Source organism: Canis lupus, chromosome 36 (genome assembly GCF_011100685.1).
Source record: "Canis lupus familiaris isolate Mischka breed German Shepherd chromosome 36, alternate assembly UU_Cfam_GSD_1.0, whole genome shotgun sequence".
Taxonomy (NCBI): domain Eukaryota; kingdom Metazoa; phylum Chordata; class Mammalia; order Carnivora; family Canidae; genus Canis; species Canis lupus.
The window spans coordinates 17,305,771-17,330,590 of NC_049257.1; the positions used below are offsets into that span (position 1 = coordinate 17,305,771).

Consider the following 24,820-nt stretch of genomic DNA (forward strand, 5'->3'; position numbering starts at 1 on the left):
TAAACCAAGAATCTCAAAAACATCCCAATACCATAAATATGAACAACTGGAAAGTAAAATCCATATAGAGATACAGTGAAAACAAGGAAATGAAATGTCATGCCTATCAACTGAGGTAAATTCTCCTCTGATAAAACAATCAAAAATGAGAAGGAAACTGTAAAGAAGAAAACTGTAAGTTCACACATCAAGCAGACTTATGTATTCTCATAAATTAGAAGTAAAATTAGAAGTACAAAAATTAAAAATAAAATAGACAACATAGAGATAAATGAAAAGGGTTGATTGCACTCAGAAAAAAAAAAAAAAAAAAAAAAACAGAAGAAAAAGGCAAAATTGTCTCACAAGTAAAGAAAAACTTACAAGTTGCCCAAGGGAAAATAAACTCAGAAATTTAATAAGGAATATTGAGAGAAGGTGAGAAAACATTAGAGAGAATGAAAATGGCCTAAATAAAGTAGTAAAAAGGACTAGAGGGAGAGTGGCCGACTTGGAAGACAGGCAAAAGGGAATGGTCTTCATGTTAACAGAGCCCCTGAAGACAAAAACAATAAAGCAGAGCTAATATTTTAATTTTTTTTTGAGAGAGAGAGCACACAAGCAAGGGAGCGGAGAATGGGGTAGAGGGAGAGGGAGAAAGACAATCCCAAGCAGACTCCCCATGGAGCACATGAGGCTCAATCTCATGACCCTGAGGTCATGGCTTGAGCTGAAATCAAGAGTTGGACGATTAACTGACTGAGACATCCAAGTGCCCCAACAGAACTAATATTTTAAACTATAATCCAAGATAACTTTACAGAATAAAAAAAGACATATCTATACATTCAGAGTTCACTGGGTACCAAGAAAATCTAATCCAAAATAATTAAACTCTTAAGACATATTTTTAAGCATTTAAAATCTTAAGAATCCAAAACTCATTAGATTTCAAAAACAAGTATAAATCCTCAAGGTCTCCAGGCAGAAATATCAAATTACTTACAGTGACAGAAGAATTAGACTGGGCATCAGACCTTTTAAAACCGACATATAAAGCTAGGCAACAACAGAGCAATATTTTTAAAAAGCTTAGTGAAAGGAATTGTGAAGCAAGTATTTTATATCCAGCCAACCTGTCCTTCAAATATCAAGCATATAGAAAAATCAATTTACAGAATTTAGGAAATGATGTGTCCTTTTTTTAAGCCTTTTTTTGGGGGGGAATTTACTAGAGGATAAATTTCATGAAATCAAATCATGACTAGAAAAATTTCAGCCAAAGGACTGATGGTGAACATTTAAAAATATATAAATGCTCATGTAAGACTCAAACAACAGTGGGGAAGAGAGTAGACAGCAAATATGCAAAAGTTACACACTGTCACAAAATAGTAAAATTGTTTCAAAATGAAAAAGTTAGGAACTAAAATTCATGACTCCTTTAAATCTGACATTAGTGAAAATTAAATTAACTTTATGGGACGCTGGCAATAGTAATATTTCAGAATGTAATGGTGTATGGCTCTGGAAATGAAAAACCAAAAAGAGAATCATGGGGAGTATAACCAGAAGAACTGCTCTAAAGAGGAATCTAATAACAATGACACAAAGTGGAAATAGAGGCCATAGGAGCTGGCTCTGAATGCAATCTCCTAGAGTGACTCTAGCCACGTGGTTTATCTGCCACATGTCAGCCATCGGAGCCTCATCAATGCTGGCCCTAGGCCAAAGACGGTCATCAAAGAAGACCATCTTTGACACCATCTAAATATGGTGTATATCTTCATTTCTCCACTACCTGTTCCAACCTGCCCACCTACTCACCCCTCCCCCTGACATCATATTTCTCCAGGAGACTTCACCTTAAGATATAGATCAAGAACATAGCCTAAAGAAATAGCCAAAATTTAGTGTGGTGCTTGAGAGATTGGTATTACATTTTTACTTTGTCTTTACTTTCTAGGTATATATATGAACCCTAGGGTATGTGTGTACATTTTTTGTTTGTCTGAATGTGCTGAAGACACTTCCACTGGCCTTATTTCCTAGGTGAGTCACAGTGAGTGAGTCACAGATTGTGGGCATCCACTATTAACTATTCCAGCAATGACTACAAGTACCATCAGCAAAATTTCAGGTTTTATATTCAGAAAAAAAAATCACTGTTCTTAAATATGGAGGATGGCAATTTTGCAATTTTGCACTGATATGGTCTATTTGCTAATATTATATACTATGTTATTAGCCACTTGGAACTTACGGGTAATCTATTATTTCTTATTCTGTTTTTAGACATAATTTTTAAGTTCCTCATTTTTTCACTCTTGCTTATATTCCAAAACTATTGGCACAAACTCTATTTTTCTAATTTTTATGGTTCAAATTCATGGGGCAGTGTTTCCTTCAGTTTCTCTCATCAAGCAAAGTATAAAAAGCAAAAAGTATCCCAAAGGCCACAGGATTCTTCACATTCGGTTCACCCTTTGAGCTTTGCACTATTATTTTTCTAGATCAACTGCTTTAAAGCCTAAAGATAGACTTAGATTTTTAAAAATTAATTTGTAATTTTAAACACAAATTGCCATGTCCTAAAATTTTCATGTTGATAGGCAAAAACTATACTCAATACAGTATAATCAAAGACCAGTATAATCTAGGATTGCTCAATCCTAATAGGGACTACCTACAAAATTAATGGCAATTGTGATTTAGAATTTCAAAACTCTCACTTTCCACTTCAATGTAATGATTCAATGTGGATACATTATTCTCCCTTGGGACATTGATTTTTAGATGTTGTACATATAGATATCTGCACATTTTAGTGATTGGAGTACCTTAAGTATTTTGGCTAGGGAGCCATGAAATAGGGAGATGTGGAAAATAGTTTTGGTTTTCTCACTTTGCAGCTTTTTATCACTGTCAACAACTTCTTTAATGCCCAAAGGACTCCTGTGTGAGGAAAGGAATGCTCACCATTTGTACTTTGTCTAAAGTCCAATTTATAAATATTTAGGCAATATAGCTCCAAATATTCACACATTACTAAAAAACTTATAAATTAAAATTTCATATATTTAACAAACTAAATTTCTATATGTACATATTGATGCTAAACTTAAAATTTTTTTCCTAACTGAAGCCACAAATCTAATATATTAGATGTTCTTAAATGTTCTAAACCCATTGAAAAACAGAGAAACAGAAATAATATTACAATAATTACAACACTGATCAGTACACTTTGTTACAAAAGTATTTGTATAGTGTATTTAGATTTAATTGTCTTTATTTATATTCTCATTCTTTTACAAGTTTACCTCTCAAAATCTCTAATGTTATGGAAAAGGTTAATAATCTATGATTCAGAGCTTGAGATAAAAGACAATGTGTGCATGCCAGGGTGACTTATTTGAGTTCACCATCCAATTGGATAAGCTTTTTTAAACAGTTAGACTTTATTTATTGCTTCAGGAGCTACAAATTGCTGAAATTACTGACTTTGATCCATTAAATGTGTTTGGAATTTTTTATGATCTAATCTTTTTCCCTAAGTGGCTCATCTTCACAGTATAGATAATAAAAAACTACTTTCCCACTCTGTTTCAGTGTCTTTTTAAAAAAATACAGCTTTATATATCTTTTTTGCAATTGTTATTCTGAGTTTCCTTTCTTTATCATATAACGTAAGAGAAGTTTACTTTGCAACTACTCACTTTTTTAAAAGATTTTATTTATTCATGACAGAGAGAAAGAGAGAGAAGCAGAGACGCAGGCAGAGGGAGAAGCAGGTTCCATGTAGGGAGCCCGATGTGGGACTCGATCCCCGGTCTCCAGGATCAGGCCCTGGGCTGAAGGCAGCGCTAAACCACTGAGCCACCCGGGCTGCCCTACAACTACTCATTTTGAGTCATCTTGATCTTCCTCAGTTAAATCATTAGCCTTTGGGTAACTTTGTTTTCTTTCTCACCAACTGTTGAGACACTGAATATTTTTTCATCTTCACATTTATATTTATATAAATATATAAATATATGTATATGTGTACATAAAATATGTTTATATAATATGTATATACAAATATTAGAAATAATTATAATCACAAATAATTGATATTTGAATGATATAAATATATAGTTGTTAAATAATTGTCATGATAAAGTTTCTGCTCTTTAGGAATTTTCAAACTAAAACAACTAAAATAGATTGGAATATACCTATAAGAAAATGCCTTTGATTTTTTCAAACTCTAAACATTTTAGGCCCCAGTTGCTTTCCTCAGAGAATAATAATACTCGTTTCAACTATTTTGGGGGCTCATCATAAAAATAACTTGAATTCATGACTGTTAAGATCCTTTTTTAGACTACTGTCTACATTATTATATTTGATATAAAGGCTATTCTTGATATAGTGCATACTGATAATGTAATTAAACCACACATCGGGACACAATGAATAGTAAGAGGGTATGTACATCCCTATTTGTCTACATGTCTAACATGACTACAGATGGAAAAGAGAAGAGTTATAGAAGAAAATTCTACTGTCACCCTTAGGATATCCCCAGATATCCCCAGATAAGATATAAGGAAAGTGAAGACAAGTAACATAGTAAAAACTTAAATACATTTAAGAGAAGGGAAAAAAGTTAAATGTAAACCTTGAGAAATGTGGATTCTCAATGAATGATTATTTTATGAATGAACAAATTGACTGGATAGGGTAGCAGAGTTAATAGCTTTTTTTTTTTGTAAATTTATTTTTTATTGGTGTTCAATTTGCCAACATAAAGAATAACACACCCAATAGTTTTTTTTTTCTTTTACCATTTCTATAGAAAACTTTAAGGAATAGGATGACCACAATGAGTTGGTTGAGATAGGAGTATTGATAAAAAGAGCTTACTTGCTTTTGATAGAGATGAAAAATATTCTTGGAATGCAAGTAGGTCTGCAGAGAGGAAGACTAATGTGGCTTGTTCCCAGAAGTACTGATTTTATATTCTTTATCTCTGAATCAGTTGAGATTTTCATTTCAGACATTCATCTCCCTTTTCAAGCTGTTTAAAGTTTAAAATTAGCATCATTACATCAGAACAAAATCTCTTGCTAAGTCATAGCTCAACTTTATGTGTTCAGTGGATTTTTTTTTTTTAGTCCATGAATCACCAAATAGTGTTGGTAGATGACATACCTACTTTCCTAAACTCCTTGCCAAGTAAATTTGATTTTGATTTAAATGTTTGTTCTTGTCAGTTTTAATTTCAAGCATATTTCCACAACTATCAGGATTTATAGTTTTGTTTTATTTATTTTTGGATATGTAGTTTTAGATCATGATAAAAAAGATGAATCTCCCTATCTTTTTCTTTTGTCCCAATGTGTTAAATTGTGCCATTTTTGGAAAGTGTAGCAAGTAGCATATATACTTCCTTGGGAAGAAACAAAAAATTCTGAGATTTTATTACTTAGGGTACTAGTAGGCTATGCTCCTTCATGTATTTCACTTAAAAAAAAAAGATTTTATTTATTTATTTGTGAGACACACAGAGAGAGAGAGAGAGAGAGAGGCAGAGACACAGGCAGAGGGAGAAGCAGGCTCCATGCAGGGAGCCCAACGTGGGTGGGACTTGATCCCCGGTCTCCAGGATCACACCCTGGCTGAAGTCGGTGCTAAACCACTGAGCCACCAGGGCTGCCCATATATTTCACTTCTGAAGTCATTCCTCCAGTAACTGGCTAGAGCATATTTGTTGATTCCTTGAATGTATTTATTCTGCTTTTACACTTTGGTTGTTTGGCTGGATTGAATTTGAAGGAAAAAATATATTTTTTAGAATTTGAAGAGAAGTCCCAGGATAACAGCTGTTCAATAGGTCCAGAGAGCAAATGGGTCTGGTTTGGAGCAAGACAGAGAGCCCTAGAAACAATGATGCCAAGGGAAAAATGATCTAAAGTGTTTGAGCATCTAGAAGAATTGTTGCCTATGCATTTCACAGCGTTTTAAAAGCATCTGGGAAAAAATAATAGTGTACAAAAATTAAGTCTTAAAAAGAGGCAATTATTTTTATTTATTTTATTTTTTTAAAATTTATTTTATTTTTAAATTCAATTTGCCAACATATAGTATAACACCCAGTGCTCATCTTATCATATGCCCTCCTTAATAAAAGAGGCAATTATTAACTCCAAAAAAACCCCAAAAAGTTATACAAGAAGGTAAACATCACAGTGAAGTATTTGGCTTATAGTAAATAATACTTATCCAAAATAGGATAAATATTGATTATGGGATTTGACCCAAAATTATATAGCTCAATTGGGAGGATGAATTCAAGGGAAAGTGGAGGGTATAAGAGGGCTTACACCATCAGGAAGGTTTATAGATCCTAATCCTATCTTTTAGCAATAAACCACAATGATTCATAGTAGGTATGGCAGCTGTAATTTATCACATTGAGACACTTTTGATAGTGAAGAAGACGATAGTGATAATTATGCCAAGACAATGGGTATAAACTGGAACTGATAAGCAAATTTGGTATATGGTCACCCTAATTATAGGCATATTATTTTAAATGTAGAGGTAAATGCTATTGAAATAGCTAATTAAGTTGAAAGTATCTCTAGAAAGTGGCATTGATGGGGAGAGAGTAAAACAGGAGACTGCTGATTTTTAAAATAAATCTTAATGCTATTTGATTTAAATAATTATGCATTGTATTTACCAACTTAAAAATTAAAATGTAGACATTAGATTAATCTTGCCTAATTGTTTTTGGTATGAGCCAGAATATTCCTTACTGTCAGCAAGAGGCAACATCTGAATTCTCCTATAAGGCTTATTTATACTCTTCATTTGATGCTTCTTCCTCTAAGAAAGGTACAATTGAATGGTACTCTATCCTGTTAGTGTCTCATATAGGGCCTTGGCAAAAAGTAGATGCTTATTAAATATTTGTTAATGAATAAAATAAAGATTCAGTAATATTTTCAAAGGCAGAAAAACCTTCTAGAAGCCAGGTTTATGGGACAATATTTTCTAGTACAGGTGTAATGGTGAGCCAGGCTTATCCCGGGGATTCTGTAGGCAACTTGGAAGGAGACTTCTTTACAAAATTTAACTTTAGGGGGAAGAATTTTGACACTAGTGTAGAGATCCCTTTATGACACAGTGGTACCTAAAATGATAATAACTAAACTTTTAGAAATCATAGCCTGTAATGTGTACCTTTAGGGATGAAAGTTTTTTGCTGCCAAACTGATACCTGTTAGTTTGTAACTTTCCCAAATTTTCATATCCAAAGTCTTTTCTTTCTTTGTTTGAATAATAAGATTAAATACTGAGGAAGGGGAACTGAACATATTTTCTTTGGGGAAGCACTTTCACAACCTAGTGTCCTATATATGCTTGGATCGGTGATGAACATCAGAGTGTAAACACCCAGTTCAGAGTCATTGTAGTAGAAATGAGACCAATAGGTCATGAAATTGTAGCTCATTGTTTCTCAGTGTATTTGTCTTCTAAATTGAAATTATCATAGAAAAAAATGGGGAGAGAGAAAAAAATTGGAACTGGAAGCAAAACAGAAACAAGAAAGAAATGAGGGTAGTAACACGGATATATCTATTGGAAGTCACATTGAACTCAGCATAACTAATCTAATTAGTTTGTTTAAGGATAATTCTCTGTCAAAAGCAAACACAGAAACCAAAAAAATTTAAAAACCACTCTTCTTATTCTGAAACCATGTTTTCTCAGTGCTTAAGTAAATATTTATACTGGGTCTATTCTTCATAGTAGGGTTATTTGGTGACACGTTTCCTTGATATCCAAAGTCTATCTCTGATATAACACATTCCAGCTAAGTGTTTCTCTTATGCATAGCACTGCTGGTCACAGCCTTTATTACTCATATGTGGTTGTCTGTTTACTTGTCAGTATCTTTCACTAAATTGCAAGCTCTGGGGAGCTGCTATTCTATTTTGCTCATCATTGAATGCCCCACACTCACTGCTTGGCACATAGTGAATGCTCAATCAGTATTTGCTGAATAAATGAATAAATGAATTATGTTATTCTTTTTTACTTTATATCTACAGGAGCCAGTCTCTGAAAACAACATGTGCTCACTGAAGACTTGACTCAGACAATAAATTTGTGAATTTGGCAACTGTCAAAGCTCTCCAGCCAGAAAGAACAAGACAGTGGGTATTGTGACAGCTTGTAGGCATTTCTCCCAGCTTTGGGGAGCTTAAGGCAGGTCTCAGGAGCAACTACAGAGGGCCCAGGCCAATTAGACAAAGGAAAAACCTAGGATTAACTTTAGGCATTGACACATCTCTTTCTTTTCAGTGACTGTTAGTTCATTGCCTAAGCTATGAAGCAACTCAGGGGAAATATAAATTATAGCAAGAAAGTGCACTATATCCTTCACCTGGCAACAGGCTTAGTAAATCTGGCTTATTTCTGAGCTAGTATGTGCTGACTGGATATTGTGATCTGTATTGTTTCAGACTGTAATAACTATGAGGATTTTTCATTCTTTTTGGTAAGAATTGAGTAGCAATCATTTAGATTAGTCACAGTATTTAATTTATTGAGAGAGGAGGTAGTGGCCACAGGGGATAGGAATCGAAAGAAGGGTAAGTGATGCTCTGAACCAGGGACAATGTCCCTATTTATTACATCATGTGCCCCAATCCCAATGAAGTTGACACTCCTGGTACTAGTAGCAGACATGTACATTATTTAATTTTGATTATTGTTATTACAATGGGGAGAGAATTGTACCAGTCTATTAGTGCTCCCTTTCCTTATTCCCTTTGTGAGATTTGACACACATCTGAGAGGTAGTAGTTCCTAATCAGGGGATGGAATTTGAGTTATCACCACCTATAAGGATTGGGCCTCACTCTTGGTTCTGTCATTCAACAAATATTTATTGAACACCAATTATGGGGCCAAGCAATATTCTAAGTGCAGGGAAAATAATAATAAATAAAGGAGAGGGCAGCCCAGGTGGCTCAGCAGTTTAGCGCTGCCTTCAGCCCAGGGCATAATCCTGGAGACCCAGGGATCAAGTCCCACATCGGGCTCTCTGCATGGAGCCTGCTTCTCCCTCTGCCTGTGTCTTTGCCTCTCTCTCTCTCTCTCTCTCTCTCTCTCTCTGTCTCTCATGAATAAATAAATAAAATCTTTAAAAAATAATTTTAAAAAAATAAAGGAGAAATTATATTCATCAAGCAAGATAGATAATAAATATTAAATAAGTAAATCAATTAGAATATTTAAAAGTGATAAATAATAGAAAAGAAAAATCAGGGAAAAGGGTACAAGAGTGTGAGTAGGCAGGGTGGGGAGTCACAATTTTAAATGGAAAGTAAATATAGGCCTTATTGAAAGATGGCATTTGAGCAAAGACTTGAAGGTGGTGAGGGAGTGAGTTTGGAAGACATGTGGAAGGAGAGGCCCTGCAATGGGCAGTTGGCTAGCATGGTTGAGGAACAGCAAGGTATTATAGTTCAAGGGGAGAGAGTGAGGAAGAATGTAGAAGAGATGAGATATGGGGAGTCCCTAGAAGACTGTAAACCTAAGAGTGACTTATTTGAGTTCTGTTCGAAGGTCTGCCTACTATGTGAAAATGATGTCTAAGGAATATGGCAGAGATGACTGGCGGGTGACCCAAATCCATCCTCCCTTTTCCACAGTGTAGAGTGGTCAGTGGAAGCAGCTGGCCAGCCAGGGACCATATTTCCTACCTGTCTTGGCATGTAGGTATGGTCATCTGACTAGTAGAGAACAGAGCTGCCATTGGCCAGAGAACTGAATGAGCACTGGAGAGATGTTTGGAAGACCTGAACTTGGCCCTTGACTATTGTATAAGAAAGAAATAAAGGTATTGTTCTTTAAGTCACCAAGATTTGGGGGTCCATTTGTTATGACAACCCAGCCTACTCTAACTTAGACCAAGGTCAAGGACAAAACCAGGAAGATCTTTTAGGATGCTATGGCACTAATCTGCACTAGGTGAGAGATTATGGTGGCTTGGACCAAGGTAGTAGGAGTAGAGGTAGCACAAAATGAAATCCTAAATATAGTTTGAATTTAGAGCCCACAAAATTTCATGACAGATTGGATGTGGTATATAAGAGAAAAAAGGGAGGCAAGTCTGATGTTATGGTTTTGGGGTTGATACATTGTAAGGTTAGGAAGACAGCAGATGAAACAGATTTGAAGGGGTAAATTTGAAGGGGTAAATTGAGTTATGGATCTATATATTTGAGATGATTTTTAGTCTCCCAGTGAAAATGTTGAGTAGATACGCAGACATGTAAGTTTGAATTTCAGGGAAAATGTCTGGCCAGAGATAGTGATTTGGAGTCATCAGTGTGTAGATTGGTGAGGTCACCATGGGAGTGAGGACAATCACAAGAAGAGATCAAAGGACTGGGCCCCTTCATCTTTACGAGGTTGGGCAAATGGGGAGAAATCAGCAAAATGACTGAGTAGGAGAAACTAGCGAGAAAGAAGGAATGTGATGCACTGGAAAAACACTGACCCACCATGCTTAGATGTGCAAAGCTCCATGCTAAAGATCAGGACGTACAAAATTGCCTCTTAGGAGCAAGAGAAAGACGTGTCAACCAGTGAGACTGTGATAAGAACAATCCTGGGCCCAACAGGAAAGAGCTGAGAGGGAGGCAGCTGGGAAATTTTTGGATTCTGTTCCCTGAAAGGGAAGAGGGAGATAAAAATATTTTTTGAGCAACAGTGACAATCAGTTCTATGTTTTAGAGACAGAACTGGTGGCAGGGAGAAGGGTGTATTTTGGAGAAGATGAAAATTTAGTAGGTATTTTTTTAAAGATTTTATTTATTTATTCATGAGATACACAGGAACAGAGGCAGAGACACAGGCAGAGGGAGGAGAAGCAGACTCCATGCAAGTAGCCCAATGTGGGGACTGGATCCCAGGAATCCAGGATCATGCCCTGAGCCAAAGGCAGATGCTCAACTGCTGAGCCACCCAGGGGTCCCTTAGTAGGCATTTCTGAGATCAATATACTGAGCTGGAGACGAGTCAGTCATCTTGAATGACCTTGAGATCAATACCTCAGTGACTTTAATCAAGCTGAGATTAACGGGTTAACTGAGTTCAATCTTCCCGTCCACTTCTAGTCCTTCACCTGTGCCCTTGATCTCAACAAGTGACATCATTCTCTACTCAGTTGCCCATGGCAAAATCTGTTAATTATTTTTTTTAATTTACTTATGATAGTCACACAGAGAGAGAGAGAGAGAGAGGCAGAGACACAGGCAGAGAGAGAAGCAGGCTCCATGTACCGGGAGCCCGACGTGGGATTCGATCCAGGGTCTCCAGGATCGCGCCCCGGGTCAAAGGCAGGCACCAAACCGCTGCGCCACCCAGGTATCCCTGTTAATTATTTTTAATAACCCTGTCTCCTCACCCTGAGTCCAGTGAGTCACTAACTGCTGAAGCTTTCAGTCTCCTAAACGCTAAATACCTTTCAGGTTTGTCCAGTCCCCTCCATCCACTATGCCATCCTCTCACTTGAACCACACAACAGTTCCTGGCTGGTCTCTTCAAAGTAGATCCCTCCCACCCCTCCTAGTGCTCCTTTTGTTCATTGACCACACTGGAGCCAGTGGGGGGCTTTTATTATTTTTTTTAAAGATTTTATTTATTTATTCGAAAGAGAGAGAAGAGAAGAGAAGAGAAGAGAAGAGAAGAGAAGAGAAGAGAAGAGAAGAGAAGAGAAGAGAAGAGAAGAGACAGAGGGAGAAGCAGGCTCCATTAGGGAGCCTGACGCGGGACTCGATCCCAGGTCTCCAGGATCACGCCCTGGGCCGAAGGTGGCGCTAAACCGCTGAGCCACCTGGGCTGCCCCAGTGGGGGCTTTTAAAAACAAATCTTATCATATCACTTCCCTTTTTCTCTTCCTCCTAGATTAAAATCCTGGCTCTCTATGGTCTGATTTCTGCCCCCCTTCACCAGCTCTGCACACAAAAAAACATTTTGCTGAATGAATGAATAAATGAAGGCTAAGATACAGCCTCACGCTGGGTATGTTATTTACATATTATAGTTCCGTTTTTCATTTATAAAATGAGAATCATAATATTTCCCTCACTGGAATGTTGCTAACTAAGTTAAACACTAGGATAGCACGTTAATAAAATGTAAGCATTTAGCGTTGCATGATAGTTTTGATTGTTGTAAATGAACCAAATTGGCACTTAGCACAGAACCTGATGCATACACTCAGTACGTACTTGTTGTTCATGATAAATCAGCACTTTGGGATTGTAATTATCTTGGTAACTATTTCTATAAAATTGCCTATAAAACCCCATACCATCTCATTTGATACTGAACAGAAAGCTATACATGGCTACTTGCAGCATCATGCTGCTGCTCAAAAACTCCTCATTGTCTCCAAAGACTGAAATCAAGTTCAAATTCCTCAGCTTGGCATTCATATTTCCAATTTCTTTAATATATATCCTATGCTCCTGAGAAGTTCATCTTAAACAAAATTTATTGGATTTCTACAGTATCCAGGACCTGTGTTAGGTGCTAGATATTTAAATTTAACAATTGAAGCCTTGTATGATGTACTTTCAGTACCCCACGTGTTGCTGGATTTAAAGGAGCAAAATCCAAACTGGCCAAAATGTCATTAAAAAGGAATATAATTCAGGGTGCCTGGGTGGCTCAGTTGGCTAAGTGTCTACCTTCAGCTCGGGTCATGATTCCAGGGTCCTGGGATCAAGCCCCGCATTGGGCTTCCTGCCTGGCGGGAAGCCTGCTTCTCCCTCTCTCTCTGCCTGCCACTCTCCCTGCTTGTGCGCTCTTTCTCTTTCTCTCTGTCAAATAAATTAAATAAATAAAATATTTTTTGGAAAAAGGAATTTAATTCTTTACACAAGTCTCTGAAAGGATGTAACAGGAATCATAACCCCAGAAACACATCCCATTATCTATTGTAGCCATGGAGGTGCACTGTTCCCAATGCCCTTCAAGACAACATGTTACAGGGAGCACAGCTGACTACCACAGCTTTGGATTCTACACCGTGTTCATGCTGAGGCCATACTTTTGCCAGGCTGTACTTGGCCTGTGAATGACAAGGAAGGGGACTAGAGCTGTGCACTGAGGGCTAAGGCTCTTTCCCTCCATTTTCCTTCCTTTTATAGGTGTCAGACCTGCATCATGGTCTGAAGGTGCCTTCTTCCTCCTATGCACTCCTCTTTTATCCTTACCAGGTGTTTCCCACAATCATTCTTTTACATATCTAACCCCATCTTAGCATCTGCTACTTAGCAAACCCAAACACAGGTGCTATCAAGAGCAGTCCAAGATAATTGGTAAGATGGGGCTTTTAAATCAGGGAACTATATGCCACTGTGTCCTCCAAAGGAAAAATGTGTGGATCTGGGACCGAAAAGCAAAAGCAAAAGCAAAAGTAGCCCCACTTAGCATTGTTCTTAATGACTCACTGGGGGCAGGGGGGTTGTGCTTTTCATCCCCACAATCCTAGACTCTGCAGGGTCTGCTGTCAGTGAAATTTGAACTCTGATTTCAGGGGCCCCCTAAGCACAATAAAAGCCAAAGCCAGTCTCCCCTCCTTGATCTCAAGCCATTTTCAGTTTTACGTGAGACGCTGCCCTGTTCTCCCTGGAAAGACTCCTCATGTGAGAAACTTCTTCATGCCTTCCTGGTGCACTGCATGTGTGTCATCACTAGTCCGGACACCCGAACCAATTTTGAGTGGGAAGGTCTTTCATATCTGGGAGGGTGACCACAGCAGAAAGATAGGAGGGCAGGAGACAAGGGAGGGCAGAGGGACAAGCAGCTGCTCTATACCCTCAATTATAGGAAATGAATTCCCTGGTCTCCAGAGTAAAACTGTTCTTGATCCATAACACTGAATTAAGGAAATTATATACTATACTACCTTTAAGTAAGTATCCTTTGCTAACCTAAGGCAATATTCTCAAAGATGTAAGACTAGAAGAGACCCTGAAGGAATTTAAGAATTCAGTATCCTGAATTTCTTCTTCTTCTTCTTCTTTTTTTTTTTTTTTTTTTTTTTTTTTTACGAAGCCATTAGGATCCTGTTTTTTCAAGGAATTAAAAAAAAGGAATGGAAAGATAGGAAATAAAAGAAATACTGTATCACACTGTAAGAGAAAGGGAGGGAAGAGAGGAGTTGATCGTTAGGTACTGAGGGCCTATTATTTTCCAAGCCCTGTTTTCTCTTCACTTAAATGCACACAACAGTCTCTTCAACAAATGTTTTTTTTGAAAACTGGACATGCAAAAGAATGACACTGTACTACTTTCTTGCACCATACAGAAAAATAAACTCAAAGTGCATTAAGGATCTAAATGTGAGACCTGAAACCATAAAAATCATAGAAGAGAGCACAGGCAGTAATGTCTCTGACATCAGCCATAGCAACATTTTTCTAGATATGTCTCCTGAGGCAAGGGAAACATAAGCAAAATAAACTATTGGAACTACGTAAAATAAAAAACTTCTGCACAGCAAAGGAAACAACCAACAAAACTAAGAGATAACCCTAAGGAATGCAAGAAGATATGTGCAAATGACATATGTGATAAAGGGAATGTATTCAAAATATATAAAGAAATTCTACAACTCAACATCAAAAAAACAAATAATCCAATTAAAAATGAGCAGAAGATGTGAACAGACATTCCTGCAAAGAAGACAATGCAAATGGCCAACAGACACATGAAGAGATGTTCCACATAACTCATCATCAGGAAAATGCATATCAAAACCACAGTGAGATATAACTTCAGATGTGTCAGAATAGCTAAAATCAAAAACAGAGGAAAAAACAAGTGTCAACAAGGATGTGAAGAAATATGCACTACTGGTGGGAATGCAAACTGGTGTAGTCAAGGTGGAAACCAGTATGGAGTTTCCTCAAAAAGTCAAAAATATAACTACCCTACAATCCAGTAATGACAGTACTGGGTACTTACCCCCAAAATACAAAAACACTAATTCAAAGTGATATATGTACCCCTATATTTACAGCAGTATTATTTATAATAGCCAAATTATGGAAGCAGCCCAAGTATCCACTGATGGGCAAATGGACAAAAAATAAGTGGTACACACACACACACACACACACACACACACAGTGGAATATTATTCAGTCATCAAGAAGGATGAAATCTTGCCATTTGTGACACCAGGATAGAGAGAGTATAATGTTAAGTGAAATAAGTCGGAGAAAGAAAAATACCATGATTTCACTCATATGTGGAATTTGAGAAACAAAACACACAGAAAAAAAGAGACAAACCAAAAACCAGAGGGGAGGTGGATGGGGGATGAGTGAAATAGGTAAAGGGGATTAAGAGTACACTTATCTTGAGAACTGAGTTATATATAGAATTGTTGAATCACTATATTGTACACCTGAAACTAATTAACTAATGCTAATTACACTGGAATTAAAATTTAAAAAATAAATGCACACAACAGCCCATGGGCCAGAGATTATAATTTCTCCTGCACAGATGGGGAAAATAAATGCATTCAGGTTAAATAAATTATCTGTAGTGAATTGACTCTAAGGTTCCTCTCACCACCACCGCCGCCGCCACACCACCAACCACGATCCTGCTTCATGGTGTTCATGCTTTTGAATAATCCTCTCTTCTTGAGTGTGGACAGATCTGGGGCTTCCTTTTTTTTTAAGATTTATTTATTTATGATAAATAGATGATAGATAAAAAAGGTGATAGATAGATAGATAGATAGATAGATAGATAGATAGATAGATAGATAGATAGATAATAGATAGATGGATAGATGATAGATGGATAGCACAAGCCTCAGGAAGGGAAGGGGGAGAAGGAGAGAAATCCTCAAGAAGATTTCCCACAGAGCATAGAGCCTAACTCAGGGCTTGATCCCAGGATGCTGAGAGCATGACCTGAACTAAAATCAAGGGTCAGATGCTCACCTGATTGAGCCACAGGCATGCCCAGGACTTGCTTCTGACCAACAGGATATCATAGAAGTGATGAGTGCCACGTCTATAATTGTGTTGTATTATATAAATAAGACTCCATCTTGATAGCTGATTGATCTAGAGATTCTCCTTGCTGGCTCAATACAGTAAGCAGACATTTTGGAAAAGTCCAGGTGACAAGGAATTGTAGGCAATGTCCAGGGACTACAGGTGACTTCTAGGAAATCTGGGCAGCCTATAGTTGCTGAGGACACCTGATAGTAAGAAGCTGGGACCCTTAGTCTTACAGCTGCAAGGACCTGAATTCTGTCAATAACTTTAGTAAGATTAGAAGAATATTCTTCTCCAGTTGAGCCTCCAAATGAGAGCAAAACTTGGCTGACACCTTGAATGCACACTTGTGAGGCCCTGAACGAGGACTCAGCTAAACTGTACCTGGATTCTTAATCCAAGGAACTATGAGATAGTAATTTGTCTTGTTTTAGGCCACTAGCCTTATGGTGATATTTTATACAACAATAGAAAATAATACATTGTTCAACTACCAAATAGATTTTTAGTGACTTCTAATTTTCATTATTTAGTGATCTCCAATTCCACATAACAACTTACAAAGTGTTAATACAAGGCATTACTATAGAGTATCTTGACTGTGGTCCATTTTGGTTTAGTTGCTCTAACAATCTACTTGAAAGGTTGATTGTTGAGGAAAGTGCATAACAGTCATAATCTGCTTTAGTCTGATCACATAGGGATCACTGATGTCTGAGGTTTTAAAAATATCCTTATTGACTTATTTTCTTCCCATTCATACACTCCATCTACCTGTAATATTTCTCTTATTTCTACAGAGACTAAATTTAATTTCATTGTTTCATTTTTTGTATTACTAAAATTCTTCCAACCGACATCTTTCGTAAGGAGGTCTCTGAATTTTCTCAATATCCTCCACAAGACTATTCATCACATTTAAATACTTTTGTATGCACAAAATTATTCTAGAGCATTATATACTATAGGTAATGTATAAATATATATTATGTATAAAAGAGAGGAAGAGTGGTGACGTTTGTACTAACCAACCAAAAATTCACAAGTTATATATTGCAACTTATTTCTATACCTCACACAGTATTTTTCTAAGTTTGTTTCTTGCTTTGTTAATATAAATTCATTTATCCTATGGTTGTATAATTGGCAAGTTATTATAAAAGATGTTTAAGAGCATTTTTCCCAATTTATCCTTTTAATGACATTACTCTGAGTAGAGAAGGTTTCTTTGCATGAGTGCTACTCATCTTCTGCCCTAAGAAAATCTAGTTTTCTCATTTGTCAACTTTAGCTGGGAAAATCCACTGGGCCAAAATCATTAATTCAACAGATAATTCTGATAATTCTGTGACCAGTGCCTCAAGATCTGTGATTGGCCTTATCTGTATAGTGTCAGAGAAACACCAAAGAAGTAATGATTAAATACTGCATTTAGTCTTAAATCTGCTGGCAAATTATCCAGGCAGATTCCTGACATTATTTTCTCCTGCAGAAATCCAGCTTTAACAACCTTTGACATTTCAAGAAGAGTATTTATTCCGTAGATTTTGATTATACTGAGTACAGCACTCATCATATTCATATTAATCATGACAGATTGAGAGACTGCCCTCCTAATCTTTAGGATATGCTGAGCACTGATGCTTTAGATTCCAAACTCAATTCCAAATGTCTCTGCTAAATAAAATAGTCTTCTGAGATAGTTTGAGATGTTAATTAACCACAACAATTAAATAGATTCTCTCCAAGATTGGGGGTCCATTTAAAAACAATTAGTATCATCTTAATCATTCAATAAATATAGGTGGTCTTTGTCTTGAGACCACATAGTGGAAGAAATTCCCCATTTCCAAGGTACTCATTCCACTCAACAGGAGTTGAACTGCCTGTATATCACTCATATTGTAGGTTGTCATAGTTATTATGTTAGCAAAAACTGCGCAGTGGAAACTCACCATTTGCTACTTGCTAATAAGGAGAATTTAAAATACTGTCCAAAGGGACATGGCAACTATCAGGATGCCACATTGGAAATCCCACAAAATGATCAGCATTTGAGCATTTGTTCATTCTGAAGTATAGTCCAAGTACGAGATGAATGATCCTATAGTTAGTTGCCTCAAGGGACTCCACATCTACTGTGTAACTCTTATAAGGAAAAGAGTCATCATGTCCTTCCTTAGAGAGCTAGATGAAATTATCTCCTAAAACCAGCAATTTAATTTTTCATTCTGTTTATGTGCATCTAACATGCAGGTGTGCCTCAGTGCTCCTCCACTTGCTTCTACCAAACATTTAGAGTTCCTAATTTTCATGCTTACTAGACTTACAATCATTTCCCTTCTTCCTGTTTTATCCAAAGAATCTAGCTCATTTCATACAAAAATATATAAGGTAAGTTTGAGCTAGTTTGCTGGTATGACTCACTTCACCAAAGTATGATGAATCTTGGGTAAAATTATATAAAAAGAATCTTCATCAGCAAGGCCTGCTCTTGCACCCAGAGTATTATAGAGCTTCCTACACCCCAGGAAGACAGCCCATCTGGCTCCATTCTCCCTGATTCCTTAATGCCATTCTCCTGACAATTCGTTTTTTCTTTACATTCTTTTAAGTCAAAAATGGTTTGAACTTTAGTGAGCATCAGAATCACCTGGAGGGCTTATTAAACTATAGGTTACCAGGCTCCTCCCCTAGAATTTGGGATTTACTGGGGTGGGTTAGGCCTGAGGTCTGCAAAGGCAACAAATTCTCAGGTGATGCTGATGCTGCTAGTCCAAGGACCACACTTTGAGAACCACTGTTTTAGGTGATAGTTCTCAACTCTGACTGCACATTAAAACATCTGTGGACATTTCCCCCCCTTTACTATATTTATTTGTTTCAGGTTTTTACTTAAATCCAGTTAATTAATGTACAGTACGATATTAGTTTCAGGAGAGAATTTAATGATTCATCACTTATGTATAATATCCAGTGCTCATTACAAGTGATCTCCTTAATACCCATCACCCATTTAACCCAACCCCTTGCCCACCACCCCTCTGGCAACCCTCAGTTTATTCTCTACAGTTAATAGTCTGTTTTATGATTTGCCTCCCTCTGCCGCCCTGCCCCCACCCTGGACATATTAGACATCTCCCGTGACCCAGGAAATCAGAATTTCTTAGGAGTGGGCCCTAGGGACTGTTTTTTGTCTGCCTTTTTTTTTCTTTTAGCAGCTCCCAGGGGATTCTAATATGTGACCAGGACAAGAACTGCTACAATAGGAAGAGTTGGTGCTAAAAAGAGATGCAACTGGGGGTGAGATTTAAAAAGAATGCCTTGACTCAAAACCTTTTCTAGAGATTTTATCTTTTAAGTAAGGAATGCATACCTTAATATTTTAGGAACATTAAAAATATTTCAAAAGCCATTATGTATTAGTATATGTCTCATGTCCCTGGAACTTATTGGTACTCAACAAACAATAAAGAATTATAGTAGTCATAATAACAAATCTTTCATTTCTGGTTGCTGCAATTGGGTGGCTAGAAATTTAATTATGCAATTTCTTATGGCAAGATAAATGTATCATTTTCTAGGAGAGAATAAAAATTTGCAAGGTATGAGCATACCAAGGACTTAATAAATGGTATGGAAAACTTACTATCAAGAGAGTAATTATCAGGAGACCTCAAGTGAGTAAAACCAGAGCTTCTCAGTGAATCTGAGCTGTGAATACATGTGGGCTTGGGAATAACCCTTAATTCCTGCAAATGGACAATGGAATCTTTCCTATTTTTTTTCTAAGATACGTGATTTCAAATACAGACCTTGTCTGAAATTTTTAATACTCTGTCAAAGTTAAAAGCAATGCACTGGATTCACACTCCACAAGACCATGGGGATTCTCTGGGTGGAATTCAGGTGACTGTGACCTGTTTGCAGGCAGGTCAGGTTTGTTTTCCTATGGCCTAGCACAGTACTGAGCTTGCAATAGGTGTTCCACAAACATTCACCAAATTTAACTGAAAATTGTTGCTCTATTTCAGAGGAAATAAATGTGCTTTTAAAGAATTTCCCTTTTTAATTTAATTTTTCTTTGTAACAATGTAATGGGTACACATAGCTTAAAAAGTCATAATTTAGAACAAAAATGAACAGTTATTTTTCTCATTCTTCCTCACTGCCCCCCCCCCCCAATTTCTGCTCCCCAGACACAACCATTTTCTGGTCTGCCAGCCATTTCCTCTGAGGTTTCTATCCATATTTGTACATCAAAGTCCCTAAAAAATTATCTTGACAGAAAACTGATTATATATTTTGATTAAAAAAATTTTTAAAGCAGAGTTAGATGGAAACTCTTTGGGCAGGTGGCAACTGCCCAAATGAATTCAGTCAAATGCGTTTCTTAAGGGCTTGAGTACTTGGGTTGTACAAGAACAAGGTCAGTTGCAGAGAAGTTAGTCATGAGGTGGTTTAGATAGAAGTTAGCCGGGGGTCTAGGCAGGGACTGGGGGAGATTTATAAACTCACGCATATCTGGGGTCACAATTTGGTACCCGAGGCAAGGCTAGTTGTTGAAACAGTGTGTGATGTATCTTTCCAGAGCACATGAGTCCCCATGAGCTGCTGTTAAAAGAACTCTTGAAGATGTTGACATTGAAAGTGCAAACGATAAGACGTTAGAAACAGATCCAAATTTAGAAATTAGCCAAGGCACAGAAAAGATGCTTGTTTCCTACTGTAAGTTCTACAACAGTAAGGCAAGCACTGTTCAAAGTACTCTTGATAACAAAGGAAATAAACCAGAAAATGTTTTCAATTTATAATTCCATATTTATAATGTTGGCCACAACATTATGATTATTTCTTGTCTGTGCTTTAGTATTTTTCACTCTTTGTAAAGAAACATTAAAATAAGTTAAATGGTTTAAAAAAATTGCTTTGAAGTTTCAGCTTGCATGGCCATTTTTATGGTGCTACACTATTGTGCAAAGCAAGGACTATCTGTAAATGAAATTGAGAAATGTGTTTCCTCTCTTTTCCCTATACCTGCCTGCCCTCTGCTGGAGGTGCCAAAAATTAGTGACATTGTCCAAAGACAAACTACACACAGTTGTTCTCCAACTTTTATTCTCCCCTGATCTACTCTTGGCTGCCACTCTTGAGGGATGCAGAGCATTCCCATCAGAAGCAAGTCCAACTTGTTCTACTTCTTTGTTGGATTAGTTGTTACATCCAAATTATGGAGAAGACTGGTGCCATTAAGCAATCACAATCATGTAACTAAATTCTCTTAATTTAATTCTGGGCTTGGAGTGTAACCTGATAAAGTCTATTGTTGGAAGAGATGTTGGAAGTCAACTATTTTTACTTATGCTTCTACTGCATAACTAAAAATTTTTCCTACATTGTAAAGGTAAGCTCAGAGATGATCACCTTTAAGCTTAGACTGGATTTTTGACTTATGCCAAATTTTGCTTGACCTTTTCTTCTCTCATTCAATTTCTGTAATTGTCCTCTCAGCCTCGACAATTACTCCCAGAAATATTAATAATATTAAGAGTGACTTAAAAATATCTCCTGTGACTGAGATTAAGAACTATATAACCTTTCGGTTTCTTTTCAGAACTTCCAGATCCACTTCCAGACTCTGAGTTCCAAGATACTACATTAATCTCCTCTTTTACCCCCAATCATACCTATACCCCATGCTCCACAGTTCATGCTCCCACCGAAGATTATGTCACTTCTCTGCCTAATGATTCAGCACAGGCTAGGTCCACAGGGAAAGCTAAATGTGCAAATAAAATAATATATTTCATATCCTTAATGGAGAAACTGTAGTTAGTGCCACTCGGTAATGAGAACAGGAATTGAGGTCCAGGCAATCTATGTATCTATAAACTTCTAGAATTCTGTTAAGAGCTCTTGGCTTAAAAGGAGGGGAAGAGATTACAGAAGATTTAGACAGATGAAATTTTAAAATTCTTCATCTGCCTATCTCATATTTTGTTGTTGTCAGTAGTTTACATATAACTCAGTATACAATGTGGCTTACTATTCCATAGTTGTTTTTTTTTCTTGTAAGAATTCCACTCACATCTCTGATCACAAGGAAAGTTATTATCATGCCCATTTTATATTTGGCAAAATGAAGACAAATGGAGAAATGAAAAGAATGTCTGATTTTACAATAGATCCGGGCACAGAATACTAGAGCCACTGATTTGTTTCACTTCATTAGAGTAATGATTTTCTCTCTCTTTCTTTCTCTTCCATCCTTCCTTTTCTCTTTCTTTTCTTTCTTCCTCTCTTTCTTTTTTCTTCTCTCCCTCTTTCGTTTGTATACTCCTTAAAATAATTTTTAAAAATGATGTGACATCTCACACACTCCCATGTTAATGTCTGAAATTGTTATAAATTTAAATAATAGCAAAGAATATAATCTTGTAAATATCGATATTTTAACAAAAACCTATTACATTACTCTTTGGTGTATATAATATAATTACCAGAGTGATTTTATATGAACTGTACTACTTTTAAAAACATATGAACATGTCATTTGTGATAACATGGATAGATCTTGCGGGCATTATGCTAAGCAAACTAAATCAGAGAAAAACAAATAGTGTGTGATGTCATAGATACAGAACACAGATTGGATGCCCAGGTGGGGGGTAGGAGTTAGGGGATGGGGAATAGGGGCAGTGGCAAAATGAGTGAAAGTGGTCAAAAGGAACACATTTCTAGTTCTAAAATAAATAAGTCATGGGAATGTAATGTACAGCTGTACAACATAATGAGATTATATTGCATAAAAGTTCCTAAAAGAGTAGATCTTAAAAGTGCTAATCACAAGAACAAAAATTTATAACAATATGTGGTGACAGATGTTAACTAGATTTATTATAGTGATCATTATTGCAATATATACATATATCAAATCATTACGTTGTACAACTGAAACTAATGTTATTTGTCAATTTTATGTCAATATAAAAAAACCATGAGCAATCTTTTTTCTAACTTTAGGAAATTTACTTTGTTCTTTTCTACTTGAACTTGAATTTTCACTTTACCTACAGAAGTCTGCTGTTTATATTTGAAAGTTTAAAAAAATTAATCATCATGTTTTTCTGCAACAATATGTATATGTTGAAACTTAAAATATGCTTCCTGTATTGATAAAGCTGAGTGTTAAATTTTTATTCTAGATTTAAGTTATCATCACAGTTATTAGATACAACTGAACATAACATAAATGCATTATTAAATTTAATAATTACTAAACATATTAAATAAAGTGTTACTAGTATTATGTCTCTTAATGATGTGGATCTCCTTTTTCCTCTTTCAATTAGTGCATGTATCAATAGATATTTATTACTTGTATTGCTAGAATGTGACTGGATTCTGTGGAACTTGACAGCAAAAATATTTTGTTAGCTATTTTTATGTATAGGGCTTTCAAAAGTTGTATTAATGACTATTTACTGTAAAATCCACAAACCATTCTTGTTAAGCTAATATACATCTAAGAAGTACATCACAGAATAAACTGGTAGAAAATGGTTGACCAATGAAAACAAGCAGGAAATTAAATGCAGCCAAATAAAAAATGAATATAAATTTTCCTTAAGTAATTATCTTTATGAGTTAATTATAAATTTTCTCTTACGCATCCTAATGAATGTATAAGAAAATATAAAATACTAACTCAGTTGTAGTACACATCTCTTAATTCTTGAAAATGTAATATTGATCAGCATAAATACTTGGGGGAATTTTTATCTCCTCTTTCTTGAAATTACACAGCTAAGACACAGAACACTGCTTTGATCAAGGTAGCTTCCCTAGAAGCACTTGTACCCTGGGAATTCCAAATGAATGAGGGATTTGCCTTTATTAAGTAGGGTAAAGGTGACTGGGAATGAGAAGCTGGGAAAAAGCCTGGGCACAGTGCCTTGATCAAGCACATGTTCTCAGGCAGGTCAGATTTAATATGGAATTTGAGGACCTGGAAAACAATTAAACAAGTAGGTTGGCCTAATCTTCTAATTTAATAAACTATTTTCTTGTTTACTAGAATTAATATAAATATAAACCCACACAGCTGCCCTATCAACCCCAATTTGAAGAGACCTCTGAGACCCACAATATACTTTATCTAAACTTATTTAGAAAGCCCAGGGACACAAAGCCTTGCTGGGCTGTTCTGTGAGAGACCTTCACATAAGCTTGAAACGTTATGTGGCAACTGTTTTCCTAATGGAACTACAACCTTTCTGACTGGATACTGAATCAGTAGGGTAGTATACCGGGCAAACAAAACATGGTGGAAGACTATTCAGTGCTTTTAATACCTTCCCATCTTTGAGTGAAAGTCTATTTCCATAAGGAAAGAAACGAAAGTTGTTATATGTGAACTGGCTGCCCAACAAGTGGTATAATAAAAACCAGAATGTAATGAAACAACTAGACAAGATCACAATCATCTCAAAAATGTATCTGTTTTAAGAAGTTTCAAAGGGCTGGATTTCACTGGTTAAAAATGGATTCTTTTTAGTAATCTAGAGATGAAATAAAATCATCATGCTATTTTTCTAAGGCATTTAATAAATGCGTACATTACAATCTAAAGTATCATAATTATGATTGAAAATTTTTAAGGGACTAGAAAATATTTCATTATATTTTAATGATTTATTTATTTTTAAAGATTTTATTTTAGAGAGACAGAGAGAGTG

The 24,820-nt window shown here is 36.3% G+C and overlaps 1 long non-coding RNA gene across 38 annotated transcripts in view; it reads right to left on the reverse strand.

The window, feature by feature from the left end:
* The window catches only part of LOC102153619, a 214,301-nt gene that overhangs the window by 154,166 nt on the left and 35,315 nt on the right, over positions 1 to 24,820 (reverse strand). For 35 of the 38 annotated variants that reach the window (XR_005384697.1, XR_005384729.1, XR_005384728.1 and 32 more), the window contains one exon: positions 4,891 to 5,044. The exons of 2 other annotated variants lie outside the window; for them this stretch is intronic. This is a non-coding gene — a long non-coding RNA (uncharacterized LOC102153619). Of the gene's footprint in view, positions 1 to 2,819; positions 2,935 to 4,890; positions 5,045 to 24,820 lie in introns of all 38 variants that reach the window. One more of the 38 variants, XR_005384710.1, reaches the window with a different exon arrangement.